Raw genomic sequence first — 18,057 nt, forward strand, 5'->3', positions numbered from 1 at the left:
TAGGCTAAGCAAATAATGCTTTGAGTTTGGAGAAGTTGAGAACAAAAGTTCCAATTCAATAAATCCTTTAGCAGCATGAGAAGTTTCTAAATGTACAAAAAGATGATACCCACTGAAACTGCCATTATAGACCCTTGTAAGAAAAAAATACCAAGAGAGAACGAAGTTTCTGTTCTGGACTCTTTAACAATTCCTATGCATTCCTTGTTTAATGGTTAGCAGATACATAATCAAAGTATTTTAATTTATGTGTTTGCCGCATATGTAATTCCAAACATAAACAGCTAACAAATCCAGATTCAGGATTTAACTGGCAGTAATAACAATCTGCAAAACAAAAAGGCCCTTTCCTTTTCTTTCCACACAACAGTTTTTAGTTTTCAGATTTAAAATTCAACTTAATTAAACCAGTTGACTCAACACTCTTCACAGGCACTATTGCTGCCCTATCCCTTAACTAACCAAAATCCTATGCTCTTCAGTGGGGTTGCTTCCCAATTCCTCTTTGTTGAAGCTGTTACATATCCACACTGAAGCACTCAGGAGCTGAAATTAAATTCAAGTCCTCCATGGCAACAGTATAATTTGAGCCTATGTCTATCATATTTTATGTGAACCTTACTACAATTAAGCAATTTATATAAGAGACTCAGGAAGGATGTTGCACCCTAAGTTAACAGGCACCTTCAGATAAGGAGGAAAAAAAAATAGCTTGTCTTCAAATCCTGTCAGGTTTTAAGTCTTGGCAATAGTGAACGGTTCAGCATCTGAGGTGAGTCAGATTAGGACCAGAAGCACAACACCAGGCAGTTAGGAAACATAAGCATCAGAAATTCAAGTACTCAGAGACTTCTGCCATATGTAGGGTTTGTGACAGTTGAGTAGAATTTGATGGTCTAAATTTAAGTTGCAGGCAAAGATATTAAAAACTCCTAATAAATATCTTAGAGGTTTAAAACAGAAGGAGTTTTTCTGTACTGCAGAGAACCAAAGAGTGCAAACTGTAATATTTCAAAGGGCTAGTGTGAAAATAGACATATTACACCTTATATAGTGCTCACTAATTTGGTCAGAGAAGATATTCGGGATGCATAAACTCTGTTGAAAAATAACTGCAGCAATCAAATGGTTTCAGCTGGAAGCATCATCATCTATTTTTGAGCAAATTCTGAGTAGTTCAGAAGAAAAAAACTTGAAAAGGAAGAAATCCAAACTTAACTGACATCAGGTCCAACTGTTATCCATGACGTTCAATATCTCAAGACAAGTTTGGCATATGCAATGTATCAAATCAGTAAGTTACAGATTCCTGCTGACAAAAGTGAATAAATAAACACCCAAGTTGTGCAACAAATCTAGTGCAAGACTCAACTGGCTTTGTTTTCATCTAAACAATGGAAAAAGTGACATGCAAACCCTAACATAACGAGATGATTCACATTACAGCCAATTTTCTTAGTATAGCACTTTAAGCCCTAACTGAAATAAGAAAAACTTTATTATACAGTACAGTGCATTATCTTTTGCATTTTATCTTACATTTTGGGGAGACAGGAGATACTTAATAATTTAAGTACCAAGTGGTAGAGAACAATTGAGTGCTTAAACTGGAAAGTGAATGACTGTCTGGTAGGACCTTATTCACCTAAAGCCAGGCCAACTGTCAGTATGTTCATCCTATCCTTTAATTTCCAACTAGAACTCCAACAGACACAAAGCAATCTGCACTATCACTAGCTGAAAACAACACCTGAAGGCCCTCACCAGCAGCAATCCCAAAAATCTCAAGATCCTGCACTGTATTACATACTTGTTCAGACAACTAGCTTGAAAATGGAAAGAATAATAAGTACATTCATTGTGTTTACATAATTAGTGACCTTATTAACTTGGCCCTTCAGATATTAAATCCTAATCTTTACTCTTCTTCTCAAATTTATTGCATAAACTACATTAGCATAATTATAGCTTAGCATAGCTGTAATGTACTAACTACACTGTAGTTAAAGGCCTGCTCACACATAGATTAAGGGTTTCTATTCCAGAGCAAAAACTGACGATCAAAAGCTAACCTGGACTGACACCTGCCAAGGGAGATACCCAACTTCAAATCAGCAGTTCACTTTTAAACAAATTCTTAACACTACATGATTTGGGGAAGGACATTTCCTCCCCCATGGTTTTAATCATAATACTAGTATAATAATAATGGCCAGTCTTCGCGAGCGAAGATCCGGGGAAGGTCTTTCCACCTTCCAGCCTGCACATTGGATTTTTTAGGTGAGACACAGTGTGCGTGGAACTGAGCCCACCCTTTAATCCTAAGGTTCATCTGCCGGGGCCAAGCGAGCTTGGACAGTGGCAGCGAGGTCCTCAGGACGTAGATGGATTGCCTTTACAGGGTTAACGAGCTCCATCTGCCCGGGAGTGGCCCTGACCGGGAATCGAACCCGGGCCTCGGCGGTGACAGCGCCGCGCCCTTACCACTAGACCACCAGGGGCTCCTAATACTAGTATACCAATTATATATATCAACACATATCACTGATGTTAAATTCTATATAGAAGCACACATACAAGATGCCATTGCATATAAAAGCCATCAATACTACTAATAAAAAAAAATACTGACAGAGCTATAAAACAATAAATAGCAGTTAATAGTATTCAAGAGGTATAGAAAAAAAGAAAGTCACAGCTACTTTGTGATCGGTGATCCTGACTATTCATATAAACTTGCCTCAGTTTCACATTGGTATAATCTCTTTAATTTTACAGCTACAAGTAACTGAAGAAACAAAGGCAATTCATTTGGTCAACATTTGGCAAGTGACCAAATATATCTATGCAGGAAGTATTTAAAACTCAAAGGACACTATACCAGGTCTCAATATCAGTCATAATTACAAATTTCAGACACAGCTTAGAGGGTCATGCAGAACAATCTGTGCAGGAAAGCCTGAAACCAAACAAAGGCAATTTAAATTTAAAGCTGGCTTGTTTATCAAGGGCCTGTGACAAACTGAGTACAGCAGTTGTTAATAGGAGAATTCTGATCAATACAGTGACTTTAAGAAATATATAACAAACTGAATTTCTGCAGTTGTTCCCTTCATATTAAAACACGTTATTACCAAACATTATTAAAAAATTAGGATGAAAATCTATCGTGGCTTTTTGGATTATTTATATACCTTTGTAAGATAGATGAGCAGCACAGACTAATTACCTTAAAAGCTCATTAAATACAGCAGGAAATAAAAGAAGAAGAAAAAACTCATTTTAAATGTCATATTACTAAATTGACTACAGGTAAAATTTCAAAGCAGATAATATCCTGACTATTTTTAGTCCCACTTAAGAATGAACCAGGATGTTTCAAGTAGTTAAGACTACACACGTGTAATAGCTGAAATTTGACACACCTACTCTGCACAACTGCTATATGTAGTAGTCCCAGTTAGCATAGTTAAAGAAAGTATTCATAGACTTCAAAAGTATAAACAGAAGCGCTTAATTTCAGAAACAAAAATGGTAATGCTAGAAAAGACTCTGAAACCAATAACTGCTCATCCCTGCACTATAGTCCTGTTTTCCTATGTTCCTGATAAAACATAGGTTTGCTCACATTACCATGTTAACTGGGTAATGTCTGTAACACCAAAACACAGCAGTGTAGAAATGGCAGGTACAGCTACCCAGTGCTTGTGTTTCAGATCAGGGTGATGTTTTTCAGGTACCTCTCCCAGTAATCCCTATAAAGAGGTCCCAAGGAAGCACAAAACATATTCCCCTGAATTAAACTGAAAACTGTGCTCCAAGCCTGCCCCTAATATATCACAGGACACAAACGGGTATCAAGTCATCTGACTCACTCTGAAGTTTGTCTGAGATTTTAAGAGATTAGATCATTAAACCTGCATACTCCAGACACAAGGTCATCAGGTCTGACCACACTGATCTCCACCTATTGATGCACACCTCCTGGAAAGGATAGCATGGCCCAATCAACAGTGGGTCTGAGCTCAACCAGCTTCTGCAGTGGGACAGGACCCTATTTATATCTGCATATATCAGGATATAGATCTGCATTAGGGAAATGGATACAGTCATGCATTTTTATCATTACAAGTAAAAATTCTTTTATTTCTGCTTTAATCACTAAGAACACAAAAGCTTGATTGGTATTATTTGCTCAATAGATTACAATATAATCAGGTGGTACAATTGTTATGTTTATTATTGCAAATCCTAAACACACAAATTATCAGAACTTTCAAATGATCTTTATGTTTACAATATGCTAAGAATAATGCAACCTTATAGTAATGGCACCAAACTGAAGAGTGCCAAAAGCAGCACCCTTACAGGTACAAAAATGCACAAACATTAAGAGGAAAGAAGAGAAAATTATTTGAAAGATAAAATTTGAAATAGTACTTCAGTAATCGTTGACTTTTCATATTTAAATAAATTACTTTAGCTGGAAATAACTTTTTGCTGATATACAAGCTCCTGTTTAATCACCAAGATAAATATGCTAGTTTAATACATGCATAAAGCATAAATAAGCTTTGGAAAGTGTACTGTAAATACATATTTATAAACACACAGCAGTCAAAGTTTATGCAACTGCAAACTGTGTTTATCTGCTGACTCAAATGTTTTGCTTGCTAAGTAGAATATAACCGTGTTGCACAGGTTGCACTATCACTTCGTTTAACATTACAACTTCAAATAAAATTGCCTTTTCCAATCAAAGAACCCATAAATGTCATTTGTACTTGGTGCTGAGAGTTGAGTAGATCATTCATGTGTGAACAAGAAGTCTGAATAAGATAGGAGATGAAGAAAAAAAAATTCTGCTTATACCATATTAACAGTATTTAATTACCTGTTCTCAGGTCTTAAAAAAGGTAACAATCTGGACAGAACTGAAAACTTTTTATCTAGAAATCCATCCAGTGACATTATGAACCTAATTTTATGTTCTCTAGACAAAAAAATACCATACCTTCTTTATTTTTCTGCTTAAACTAGGGGACCAAGAGTTGTTTTTGCAGCCCATATCTATTAAAATAACTGCTGAAACACTGATCCTGTATTTGACTTTCTTCTACACCCTAACTCAAACTTTTATAAAAAACAGGATAGCAATTAAAATCCTCATAGGTTATTAAAATTTAACACAAAATATTAATGGTCTATTATAATCTCTGGGACCATTAGGACTACAGAAATTTCTATAAATTTGAAAACTTTTGCTTGGGATTTCTGACATAAGAGCTGTAATACAAAAGTGAGTCATGAATTTATGTTTTTAAAGGTCTACTTAAAGTCTAGTTTCTCAGAAAACACTCCAAAGGCTTCATATCATTCAGTTTTCAAAGCATATCCTTTGGTTCCAAGTATATTGGGGGCTTCCCTCAATTTTGCATTCTTCTCTTTTCTTCTTGCTATAATATACTGAAAAGTATTATCAGCAGATGCTCTTAAATTTCACTAAAACAAGACATTAATTATCATCTGCTACTGATCTGATATTAATATTCTAGATAACTAGGTAAGTTGCCAAAATAACTTAAAAAAACTGCATCTGTGTCAGTTCAGTGGGGCAAACTGGACCTGCTATAACTTGTTTATCTGTGTGCTACATCCCTCCTCTTTGCCCAGCCCCACTGCCTGGGTTCTAAGTCCTTTCAATGTCTAGATAACAAATGCTCTAGTTTCAAATTTTTCACTACTACAAGCACAAACCAAATTTCTTCTTTGAAGTCCACATCACCATACCATGTTTTTTACCCCATCACACCAAGTGAATGCCATTGCACAAGTCCATGTTGCTCACACACATTTCCACCCATCCACATCAGGAAAGAAAGGAGGAGGGAAACAAGGGCAATTAAAACCACATAAAGCCTTTGCTAAGAGGAAGAACTTAATAGATTAGGACTGTTCAGTTGAAACAGTGCTGACCATAGCAGGACATTACACAAGACTATAAAGTCACATTCAAAAAGGGAAGGTGATCAAGCAACATCACACTTTTCACAATTTTTCCCCAATACAAACACACAGGGGCCTTGAATGAAGCAGAAGTAGGACATAAAACAACAAATAATTCTTCTCACAGTCAAGGTGGGGATTCTGCTTATTTCAAAGCAGGATTAGATAACTATACAGACTAAAAGTCTAGCAATAGCTATCAAAAATAGATATCACTTGTTACTCAGGAAGCTACAAGACCCAAATGCTTACAGTATTCTACAGTAGTTTTATTATATGCTTACCTGTACTAATGCTCTTTCTGGTTGAAGAGAATAATATACCATCTAGGCATTGATTTTTATGTTGATTATTTCACCTTAATTAACCCAAAGCCACACCCAGAGCCATTTATAAAACACCTGATTTATTTGGCCAGATGATACTTGCCTTGAAAAACCATTGGTATCCTCACGCATAGAAAAGATAATGTACCTACAAGTTCAATCACCATAAAAACAAGTATTTACTGCAGTTTCATATCCCCAATTGAAATGTATTTATTTACTCCTGAACTAGTTACAAGCAGTATGAAGCTTCCTCTCAGGCAGAGGATGAACCATAGGAAAACAAGAGAGTACAGAATAATTTCCTTGGTGTTTTGTCTTAGTCATCAAAGTTTCATAATCAGGTAATACTGTAAATTCCCACACATTGTGCTATACCTTGAGGAAAGGAATGAGAAGTGCAAACAGACCTATTCAGAGGTTTTTTGATAGTACTACAATATACAGCCAATTATTATATGACTATCTGGGGAACAAGAGGAGCCAACTAGAGAAATTGCTGAATGAAACTTGCTACTAAGTAAGATTTACCCAAAACTTTTCCACACCACCCCCAATAACTGTGTTTAACTTCTGAGATCTAAAGACATTTTAAAGTATTTTTTTGTTTGGTTGGTTGGTGGTTTTTTATCCAAAATAATATAGATCTCCAAGGGAGTTTTGCATTACTAAAAGCTCAAACCTTCCAACAGCCACATTTTAGGTTCCCTCATAAAAGAAAACGCAGATAGTTCAAATAATTATGTAATTCACAAGCTACTATTAATTTACAAAATAATACATTCTCTAGCAGGGGGGAGAAGTAGTGTTTTAAATTTTTAGATTTTAATGCCCAAGTAACTTAACCCTCTTGAAGATTAAGTTGCATTTGTCTTGAGTAAAACAGCATTCTGGCATTTTTTAAACCAAATATTGCCCAATATTAGCACCAGTCCTACCTACTTCTTGCTCCTGGCACACTTTTCACTGGAGATGAAACTGGCACCAAAATAGTTTTGTTCTCCAGTAGAAGAACAGAAATTTGAACACATCAAAGAAGAGCTTTACTATCAGAGATGATTTTGGTTTTGTAGAACAGGCACAAAGAAAAAAAAAATTAAGCTTCCGTTTCTGTCAAAATATATTAATATGAAGACAGAGTTCCAAAAGACACTTTGTAAAAGCAGCTATTATTTATCACACGAGGGTAGGTTAAAAGAAGAACAGTAGGACTGAGCCAAGAAAATTTACCTCTGCAGTGCTGGTTTCAAATCCACACAATGGAAAATAAAGACCAGATTTCATTCTCCCATTCACACCCTATAGAGGCAGGTATATACAAACCCAACACTACTTCACTTTAAAGCCATCTTTGGCTACTTGAGACTCTTTTCCTTGAATACGTCATGTTAAATTGCATCAACCTCAGCAGTAACAGTAAGCAAAGTTAATGCCAAATCAACGTCAATTAATTGTATATAGTATTTTCTTTACATTGTTCCCTTTCAGGGTTTGCATTTGCATTCACACGTAAGGCAAATCACTGCCTCATGGAGGCTACTACATATTGTCTGTGTGCTGAAACCCCTTCACACCTGAAGTAGCCAAGTCAAGGAAGAGCAGTAGCCAGCACATACCTTGCCAAAATTCAGTTTCAATATAAAGTAAGGTCTTTACATTACCAGCCCAAAATGCAAAACCACGGTGGGAGTCAAATACCCTACCCCACACCAGGGATGAAGGGAGGACTCCACCCTCGGTCTCCACGTGTGAAAATCAACAGCCTCCTGGTCCTTAGGCAGCTGCCTAAATTGCATTCATCTGAGCAGCTGCCTATCCTTGTTTTAGCCTGCCAGGTGGGGCTACACACTGAAGCTGCTCAATCTGCCTTGCACCATTGTCTCTGAGCCTGGCAAACTATTCTGGCAGGAGTTAATTGGAAGCTCAAGAAAATGCATATTCTCCTGCCTGATCACCTCTGGATAGGATTGAGCAGCTTTGCCACTGCAGGGAGCCAGGGTCTGGCTGCTCAGGGACTCCCCACCCATGGCCAGCAGCTTACCAGGGAAATCATTGGTAAAAATGGTGCAATCCAGGCACAAATTCTTTATTACTGTACCTGTCTAAGCCAGTTCCCTATTCACAGTTCTGATTCGAGGGGTTTGTCACATGTATTATAGATTTCATTTAGCACTGTTTCAAGTTATGTGTTATTAACCAAAATGTATCACAAAGTTCTAGAACCATGGTAATGACACCATTAATTTGCTTAAGCAAAACAGTAATATTGAGAATATATGTTACTTAAAGATTCAGCAGTAAGAGCTGTTATCTTTGGGGTAAGACTGCAGTCACAGACAAAGTTAATGTCTTATGTATACTTTCCATGTGTTTTGTACGCTGCTCTCTGACACTGCCAGGCTCAAAACTGGAATTAGATGATGAGCATGTAACAAATTAATTCAACATTCTTTTTTTTCAAGATTACTTTTGGACAAGCAGATCATTACAAGGAGCTGGAATTCAGAATGGTCTGATACTACATCTATGTATCTACATCTTAAGCCATCCATAGCTGCACTGTTTGTCAGCTCCATCAGGGGAAGGTTACCTTCCCCTTGACTGTATCCCTGTCTTGTGAACCAGGAGAGAAATCAAAAGAAAAACGCACATTTGTCAGGGGTTGCAATTGTATTTGTTAAGGAAAAAAAATACAAATGGTAAAAAAATGACAAATGTTGTCGGACCAGGTACAGTTTTTAATCAGAGGTGTTTACTCATCTTGCACATAAAAAAACATCAGAACCTAAAATAAAATAGCCATACAGTAACACATCTTATTTGAGCATAACACAGTGAGAACAGTACAACCCTGAAAACAATCAAAGGCCTAAATTCAGAAAGCACTATTTAAAGGACTGAGATATTCAGACAAAAATCAAAATAATATACTATGTTAATGTGCTAAGACATTGTCCACAACAGGACATTAAAATATTTCTGTCTCAGTACTGAAAAAACAGTAATAATTCCAACTATAGCAAATAATAGAAAAGCTACAAAATTGATAAATTATTTTAATATTTAAATTAGATGTCATAAATTTATTATAAGGTTCTTTGTAGGGAAAATTAACTTTTATATCTGAGATACAATAAGGTTTTGACTGTCTATGTTTAAAAAAGAGTTTAGCAAGGTAGGTTAGGTTGCTAGAAATTTCAACAGATAAGATGGCTGGAATGCTGCACTTTTGATGCCATTTCACTGTATGACTAGAAAAAGACATAATGCTAATAGAGCCAGAGGACCAGACACGACAAGATTTGGCTATTTTACTATTGTACCATTTTTACGTAATCACTTCACAAAATAACAGTGCAAAAATTACAATTTCTTTCACTGAAATTACCTCCATTCTCTCCATTAACTCTATTCAGTGATGTACGTAAATAATATTGTCTTCTTTCATACATGAGAAAAAAAGGCATGGGGAACGATATTCCTCTAAATTCAAATATGCAGCAGAGCAGTAAAATACAAATATTTGGAAGAAGCTGGCATGCAGATCTGAATTGTCTGAATACAGGCTTGTATATTACTGCAGATTAACAACCCAGAGTTCTGACACTGTAAGCACGAGATAAACACCCCCACCCCCACCAGTGTCCCCATCACAACAACTTCTGTATATGGGAATGAATTACAGTTAAAGTATGAAAATATTTTCTTGAGAGGCAAGGGTTTATAATCTTACTGTGATGAGCAGTACAGAGCTTAACATCATTTGGAATATAAGGGTATTTGTTGCACAGCAATTTCAGCCCTGTTGCCAGCTTGATTATCACCGTACAGTGCTGGCAAGTGCAGCTTTTTCTATATGAGACTATCTCATAGCAGATTTCATGGTTGCTAGGTAGCTGTACAGCTGGAGGGCTCTGAAGGAAGCACGAATGCTGCAAATTGGTGGTACCCAATCAGCAGTCAATCTGTTTAAGGTCCATTACTTCTCATTACCTTTTAACCATTATTTACTTTCTATTAGTACAGACAGGATGATTATAAAAAGGATGGCTGAAAAGGGCCAACTCAATAGACACTTTTTCAAGGCAATCCTAATTATTTCTGGTATAATTACACAATCCATCAAAAGATAAATACAATCTCCAGTCCAAACCGGCACTGTGTCTAACTTTGCACTGGCTACTCGTGGATATATTTGAAATATGATGATGGGAAGGAAGCAGGTGTGCTCCTTCACATGTAGCCTTCAGTATTATTTTACTGTTTAGGACATGCAATCTGTAAAGCCAGGACTGCAGTCCTAAGGCTTTTATATTCTTAATGAAAATTCAGGGCAGGATTTATTGTGTAATGTTTTGATAATTGTTTAATTATTGAATGAAGTACTTTTCCACATCAGCACAGCCTAAAAGAGATTAATGGAGTGTTTCTTGAAGGATGAAGACATCATGATTCTGATTTTCAGTGGTGAGTCCTGCCTTTGCAAATATAACTGTATAAGGTTACAAATGGTTGCTTGAACTTCATGCCCAACTTCACAACTACTAGCTGTCTTCACAGCCTGTGTAATTAATTCATGAACTTTTTTTGGTTTTGTTTCAATGACTGTATCATTATAGCAGCCTACACGTGTGGTGATACAACCACTCTGGTTTTGCAAGGTGGATTTCAGAGTGCTAGTCAAGTTTATCCTTTCATAGAATAGAGAATGGAAGTGGGTAAGACAGGGGGATCAATTATGTACCTATTACATACTTTTAAGAACACCGGATGGAAGATACAGTTCCAGACACTGATCTCTCACATTCAACCTACCTCACTGTGGGTAAACATCAACCATCATTAGTCAGTGAAGTTTCAGGGAAGAGAGATTCCTTCCCAAAAACACCCACTAATCTTCACATGAAAACAAAAGCCCAGGATTAAACCCCAGGCTGCTTATGTGCCTTATTTTCAGTAAACTTTTATAACTTTTCATCACTTGTTTGTGCAGTAGAACCTGCTTAGATGACTGATTAAACTCATTTGTCCTTACACCAAGGGGATCTCAAATGTGAGATGCTCCAGGTATTGGTACATCATATTGTTAGTTCTGTATTCTGGGAAATCTCCCTGCTCCATTCTGAATTTCTCTTAATAACTCTCAATTTGAAGTTTAGTTTCCACTTACATTTTCTATAAGAATATTTATTAATTTGGAACTAATACTCAACATATGGGATGTATTTTGTGTCTGTTTGCTTCAAATGTACCTTTTGTAAGGTTTAGCTATTAACGCCTCATTATCTGTTTTGGTCCTACCTGCTTATAACAGTTCCATTATTGAAATTATATGAATATTTTAGTATCTGTGTGTGCATTTTCATTTATTGATAATGCTTTCTGAAGGTGTTACCAGAATTGTGGTCTTCATTCTGTGATATTCTCAGCACAAGTAACTTTGCTCAGAATGTCTTTGCAATGCATTAAAATCTTTGACAAAGATTAAGTCATTTGCAGATACATGACTTAAGAGTATTTCTTTTTAACCTACCAAATCAAAGGAAATTTTCTCCCACTCTTCACAAATAATCTGCTGTGAAATTCCCACTTGAAAATCTGTTTTCCACCAGTGTAAAAATGTATTAAAAAATGCAATCTACTTCCCTTTAAGTAAATCTGGTTAGTGCCCCAAGGAATTCAAAGTTTTACTGTGAACCACATGCATACGTACACACATAAACACAAAAGATAACGCCAGATCAATAAAATGTTGCCCTGTGTGTTTATGCATCTCGTAAGATTTAAGCAGCGAATGCCATTAACCCTTCTGCTGCTCCAGTGGTGTGATCTTAATAAAAGTTTGCTCATGTTTGAATTCACAGCTGCTGATTGATACTATAAGTGACAGAGAGTCAAGTGAGTGTGAATTGACCCGACTACAGTGAATCTACTATTCACAGATTTTGAATAGTATTCAGCAAACTACTTTCAACATGAGAAATAATTTACATGTAAGCAGTTTAGGAATTGCTGTGCAGAAAGCTGTCTCCTTTATTTATTGCAAAGAGTCTGTAGATTACAGCTTTTTCATTCTCTCTGTCAATGCAACACATGAGTTATCTGCTGTCAGTGTGAGTGCTCACCAATTAATCTTCAGCTGCAGCTCTCTTCTAGAACATGTCACTGCTGTGATTTTGTTTCCCTCAGATAGCTTTCCTGTTATTATGCTCTCACATTTGGATTTGTATCTTAATTACATGTTAATATTTCTCTACAAGGAAGGGGGTGAATCAATCTCATGAATTAATAGTGAACAGAATGATAATCCAGGAAGGATAATGTACTGATAGAAGTGCTCTCATGGGATGTATTCTACAAGACTGAAAACAACAGCTCATAAAAAAGTGTACTGATTGGAAGTGACTGAATGGGCATATAAGTTGAGGATGGGCCAAACAGACCAAAGAAGGTAAAGTTTACTTGAACTGAAATAGGAAACACCTTATTTTATATGAAACTTTGAAAAAGTGAAAGAAACAAGTCAGGTCATTGAAATTATTTCGTTAACAATACTTATGGATGCACCTTTTCTGTACACAGAATCCTGTTCATTTACCTTGGCATATGCTACAGGTGATTTAAAGGTTTTCTTCTGTTGTAATTACTTAAGAAGGCTCTTCTAAAGTTTGCTGTATCCCACTAGATAACTTCCCCTTTCCAGCAAGAAATATATTCAGGGCTAAACTGAACTGCAAAGGAGTCAGGAAAAAAAAAAAAAGTGGAAAGGAAAACAAAGAATAAAACAAAATAATTCGGCCAAATGAATAACAGAATAACAGACGAAAACCAATATACACGTGGTAGTATCTTCCTTTAATTCAAAATATGTAAATAAACTTGCATTTAAAACAGATATGGAACAAATAATCAAACTGAAAAAAAAATGTTATCTAAACACTGTTCTATTTTCATAGATTTTTTTATATTGTTGAGAGAATCACAGAGGTTTTTGTTTCAATTTTTTTTTACTGGATCAAAATTCTCAGCATTGTTTTCCCTTGTGTTTCCATAAAAGGTAAAGATTGTCCTAGAAGGTTTGGTAAATTAAGGAGGAACTGGCAGATGGTGTTGGAGATGGGACCTACGAAAGCATGGAAGATTGGAGGAAGAACCGAGAAACTAACACCAAATTTGATGCTTGGAAAGTACAGAGGAACAATGCCGAAACAAGATCTTAAGTGTGCTTCAAAGACTGTTATGTAGTGGCTTGTGTTTTACATTAAAACCTAATATTAGGTTGACCATTTCCCATTTTCCCCTCTTCTCTCCCCCCAGCCGGTAAGCCCTGTCAGGCTTGGCAACATCTATCCCATTGGTCGGTATACCTTGAGGTACCGTCCAATCCTGGTTATCCCAAGTTTTCTCCTCCCCAGTTAACACCCACTTATGTTTATGCATTTCCCTTTACCCAATAGTCTGTAGTGGATTTGCATGCTCCGCCTAGATACCTCACCTTTTCTAGACTGTTCTACCTCAGAGGGTATAAAAACTCTCCATTTGGTTAATAAAGTTGGATCAACTTTGGCTTTCAAGGTGTTTACTTTGTCTCTGTGTCTTCCTGGTGGGCCACAGCTCGGGTAAACCTAACCTTCGAGCCCTTACTCTTGCTACCTTTTACAACTCACAAAGCAGCTTGCAAGAACCCCTGTCGCTGGTCTGTTCCCTTCCCACAACAAGACTGCGACAAGATGGTCTATGAGTACAAGAAGTTTTGAAAAACAAGCTTCACTGCAAATTTCCTTTCAAGCAACTGCTCCCAACTCCAATTAATCTTCTATGAGAAACAGGGAGATAATACCTTCATGCTTTTTATTCCAAATATGGCTAATAAAAGAGACAGATAGAAAAAGAGACTTAGAACCAAGTACTCTAAATAAAAAAGTTACTTTTATGTTAGAAATGGTAATGTATTTGTAAAGAAATCTGAAAACATCCCATAATCATTAGGGACAAACTAAAAAAATCAAGTGACAATGAAACATGTAATACAGTTAATTCAACAGTTAATACAACCATTAGAGTTGTAAGTGTATTATTATACATGTTTGGAATTATCTCTGAAAAGCAATAGATCAGGTAATACATGGAATTTCAGCATGTGTTGGGTTCCAAATTTTTTTTAGATATCTGATATTTCAACACTATTTCATCAAAAATTGTTATGTGACAGTAGACTTAGTTCTGTTTCTTATGATCATCCCATTCAGATTTAAAGAGAATTTATCTCTGACTTTAATCTCCCTCTCCATTCAAATTGTAATAATTTTCTATATCTAAACCATCTAAAAGCACCCAAAGCATGAACAGCATGATTTTCATAAAGAGATTTTCAGATTTTAGCTAGAAATACAGCAATGAAAGCCAGAATTTTCTTCTGTGTTACTGCTAATATGTGTCTAGCTACTTATTACTGATACAGAAATATTTTTTTCAGTAATGAGACTGCTATTGATACTCATCCTAACTTTCTTCTCAGTATTTGCATTTTTTAAAACAATAATGAATCGTAGCAGCAAAGGCAAAAAAAAAAAAAAAGATTACTTTATCTGTTAATTGTGCTTGAGCTTGTTCAGGAGCATCAAAAGACCATCTGAAAACTTTTTGTTCAACTCTTTCCTAGTTGCAGCTTAGTTTGCCCATTTTGATTATTTAAAATCTATATAGTTAAACCTCTAGCACATAAAAGAAATATACAATCAAATTTTAAGATGTTTAAAATGAGATGTCATTTATGTGTCTGTACACTATCATTTGTTTCATACTTTGAAATAGTTCCACAGTCCTTTCAAGACTGAAGATATCACGTTTTCAATGGAGAGCCATATATTAAAACTATTAAAGAATTTTTTAAACATTAAATCCTTCATATATCTTAATATACTCCTCATTTGTTTACATCAAATAATGATTACTTGGCTTTTAATACCTTATTCTTCCATGGAATATTCAAAGAACAGCAACAAACTCTCTTGACATAAAAATGAAGGATCTAAAGCAGTGGTTTGAAGAAAGCCCACAGACTAAAAGGTTCCTCACATGTACAAAAAATCCAGTTTCTGGAAGGCTCACAAATGAGAAGTCTTTAAATGGACTGCTTTGATTGATGGGCATTCACGTTCTTGTTACTATTTTCAGTACAAAATGTTAGGCATAGAATATTGCCCAGTGTCCCAGGAACTGATGTAAAAAGAGAATTCAATTATATTCTTCTTGTGTCAGCCAGGAAGAAATACATGTTGAAAGTAACTGAAATACCAGAGGGAAACTAAAGCACTAAGTACTATGACAAATTATAAACTTTAAATCAACAGAATGTATGTAAATAGGAGTTGGGCTCCAAAGACCTCTCAATCATTCACTACTTCTTTCAAAACCCTAGCCAAAGGTCTGGTCTTTCATTTAAAATGGGATCTGCATGCAGGAAAGTAGAGAAGTCATCAGAGACCTATCATCATCATCAACTGTAGCTTAATTATTGAGTCGCAATGAGAACTACACTCCATTTCCAAAGCCTTCAGTCCCAGAACCTTTTTTTCTTTTTTTTTTTTTTTTTTTTCCCAAGAGCTATTTTGCTATTTCTTTTGGTGACCATTATATCCCCTGAGTGTTATCTGGACTCAGACTCTAACATTTCTAGCTCAGCTAGATATGGGAAGTTTGAATTAACTACATTTTAGACGTAATTTTAATGTTGCTAGCAAAGAGCTTTTCTGTCTTTTGGAAAGTGTTTTCCCCTCATTCTCAATTTATTTGTGTGTTATCTAAGACATTTGCTTTTATAGTACTCACTCTCTTTGCGTGTTGAAGATTTCTTACACTTTTAAATAGCGTTTCCATCTACCATAAGACTCCACCTAATGCAGTGGTCAGTAATGGCATACATTTTACATGAATGTTAATTGGGGAAAAGATCAAGTGTGAATTTTCCAAGAATCTTGCAATAGATTTCTGCAGTGTAGCTTTAATATTTTATCTACACTCTGAATTCACACAGATTTGGGTAATATAAAGAAAAAAAAAACAAAAGGAACAATCCACATACCTTTTTTGTTTTTCTACCTAAGGGTTTAGAAGATCAATCAGCATAAATTTAAAGTTCTAACAGTATCTAATGGCTGAAAAGACAACACTGAATAAGCTTTCAATTCCTGATCTGCATTGATATTCACAACATGTGAAACTGGAATATAAAGAACTATAGAGAAGCTGTGTTACATCCAAATTAGAAAAACAACCCTAATCATGTAGAAAGCATCAGTCTCCCACATGAAGGTGGTCTGTTTTCACTGGGCCTCAGAGGCTATGCACAGGAAATCCTCCTTTCTCCCCACTGGAATCATGTATCCACCAGAGGGCAATGCTGCCGCTGAGAAGCAGTTGATTCCTCAAAATTCAGAGCTTCACCTCATCTAAGTACTTAGAGAAATTACGTCAGTAACCAGAGACAGAGAAACCCGGATTAAGCATACATTTTAGACTGATTTGTGAAGGGCTCCATGGGACTGCTGGACAGAACCTTGCCCAGAATATAGAGATAAAGCTGTGAGACAGAGTGGAAATTGGAGAGAAGGAAGCATGTCTTATCCATACAATTTTACCTTTGTTTACAAAAAATATGAATGTATTTGAGAGAAAAACTCTAATTCAAATACTGCCAGTATTCCATCACTCAAGACATCAGTGGTATGTGAAGCATTTAATCTTGCTCAGCTTTGGTTGCTTCACTCTATGTCCTATCAACAATGTCCAAAAAAGTCATTACTGCCCACCAGAGTAGTTACAAATTAGTTGACAGAATCGTAGAACTAACTGGGTTGGAAGAGACCTCTGAGATCATCAAGTCCAACCCTTGATCCAACCCCACTGTGATTACTAGATCATGGCACTCAGTGTCACATCCAGCCTTGTCTTAAAAACCTCCAGGGACGGTGAATTCACCACCTCTCTGGGCAGGCCATTCCAATGCCTGATCACTCTCTCTGTAAAGAACTTCTTTCTAATATCCAACCTAAACCTCCTCTGGCAGAGCTTAAGCCTGTGCCCTCTTGTCCTACTGCTGATTGCCTGGGAGAAGAGACCGACCCCCACCTGGCTACAACCTCCTCTCAGGTAGTTGTAGAGAGTGATGAGGTCACCCCTGAACCTTCTCTTCTCCAGACTAAACAACCCCAGCTCCCTCAGCCTCTCCTCATAGGACTTGTGCTCGAGTCCCTTCACCATCCTTGTTGCTCTTCTCTGGACCTGCTCCAGCACCTCAATATCCTTCCTGAACTGAGGGGCCCAGAGCTGAACACAATACTTAAGGTGTGGCCTCACCAGCGCTGAGTACAGGGGAAGGATCACTGCCCTGCTCCTGCTGACCACTCTGTTCTTGATGCAGGCCAGGATGCCATTGGCCTTCCTGGCCACCTGGGCACACTCTGGCTCATGTTCAGCTTCCTGTCAATCAGCACCCCCAGATCCCTTTCCTCCTGGTTGCTCTCCAGCCACTCTGTCCCCAGCCTGTAGCGCTGCAGGGGGTTGTTGTGGCCAAAGTGCAGGACCCAGCACTTGGCCTTGTTGAACTTCATCCCATTGGAGTCAGCCCAACTCTCCAGGCTGTCCAGGTCCCTCTGCAGAGCCCTCCTGCCTTCCAGCAGAAGTCTTAATATTGATTTTATTTAGAGTCACAAACAGAGTGATA

At 36.8% G+C, this 18,057-nt stretch overlaps 1 protein-coding gene and 1 non-coding gene across 30 annotated transcripts in view; both read right to left on the minus strand.

The window, feature by feature from the left end:
- NRXN1 (neurexin 1) overlaps nt 1-18,057 on the minus strand; it is a 703,850-nt gene that overhangs the window by 555,363 nt on the left and 130,430 nt on the right. The window lies entirely within an intron of this gene.
- TRNAD-GUC (transfer RNA aspartic acid (anticodon GUC)) lies at nt 2,430-2,502 on the minus strand. The gene has a single exon. It is a non-coding gene; the product is annotated as a tRNA-Asp (tRNA).

This window comes from Myiozetetes cayanensis, unplaced genomic scaffold (assembly GCF_022539395.1).
Source record: "Myiozetetes cayanensis isolate MyiCay16 unplaced genomic scaffold, myiCay2020 scf2-11, whole genome shotgun sequence".
Classification (NCBI taxonomy): Eukaryota; Metazoa; Chordata; class Aves; order Passeriformes; family Tyrannidae; genus Myiozetetes; species Myiozetetes cayanensis.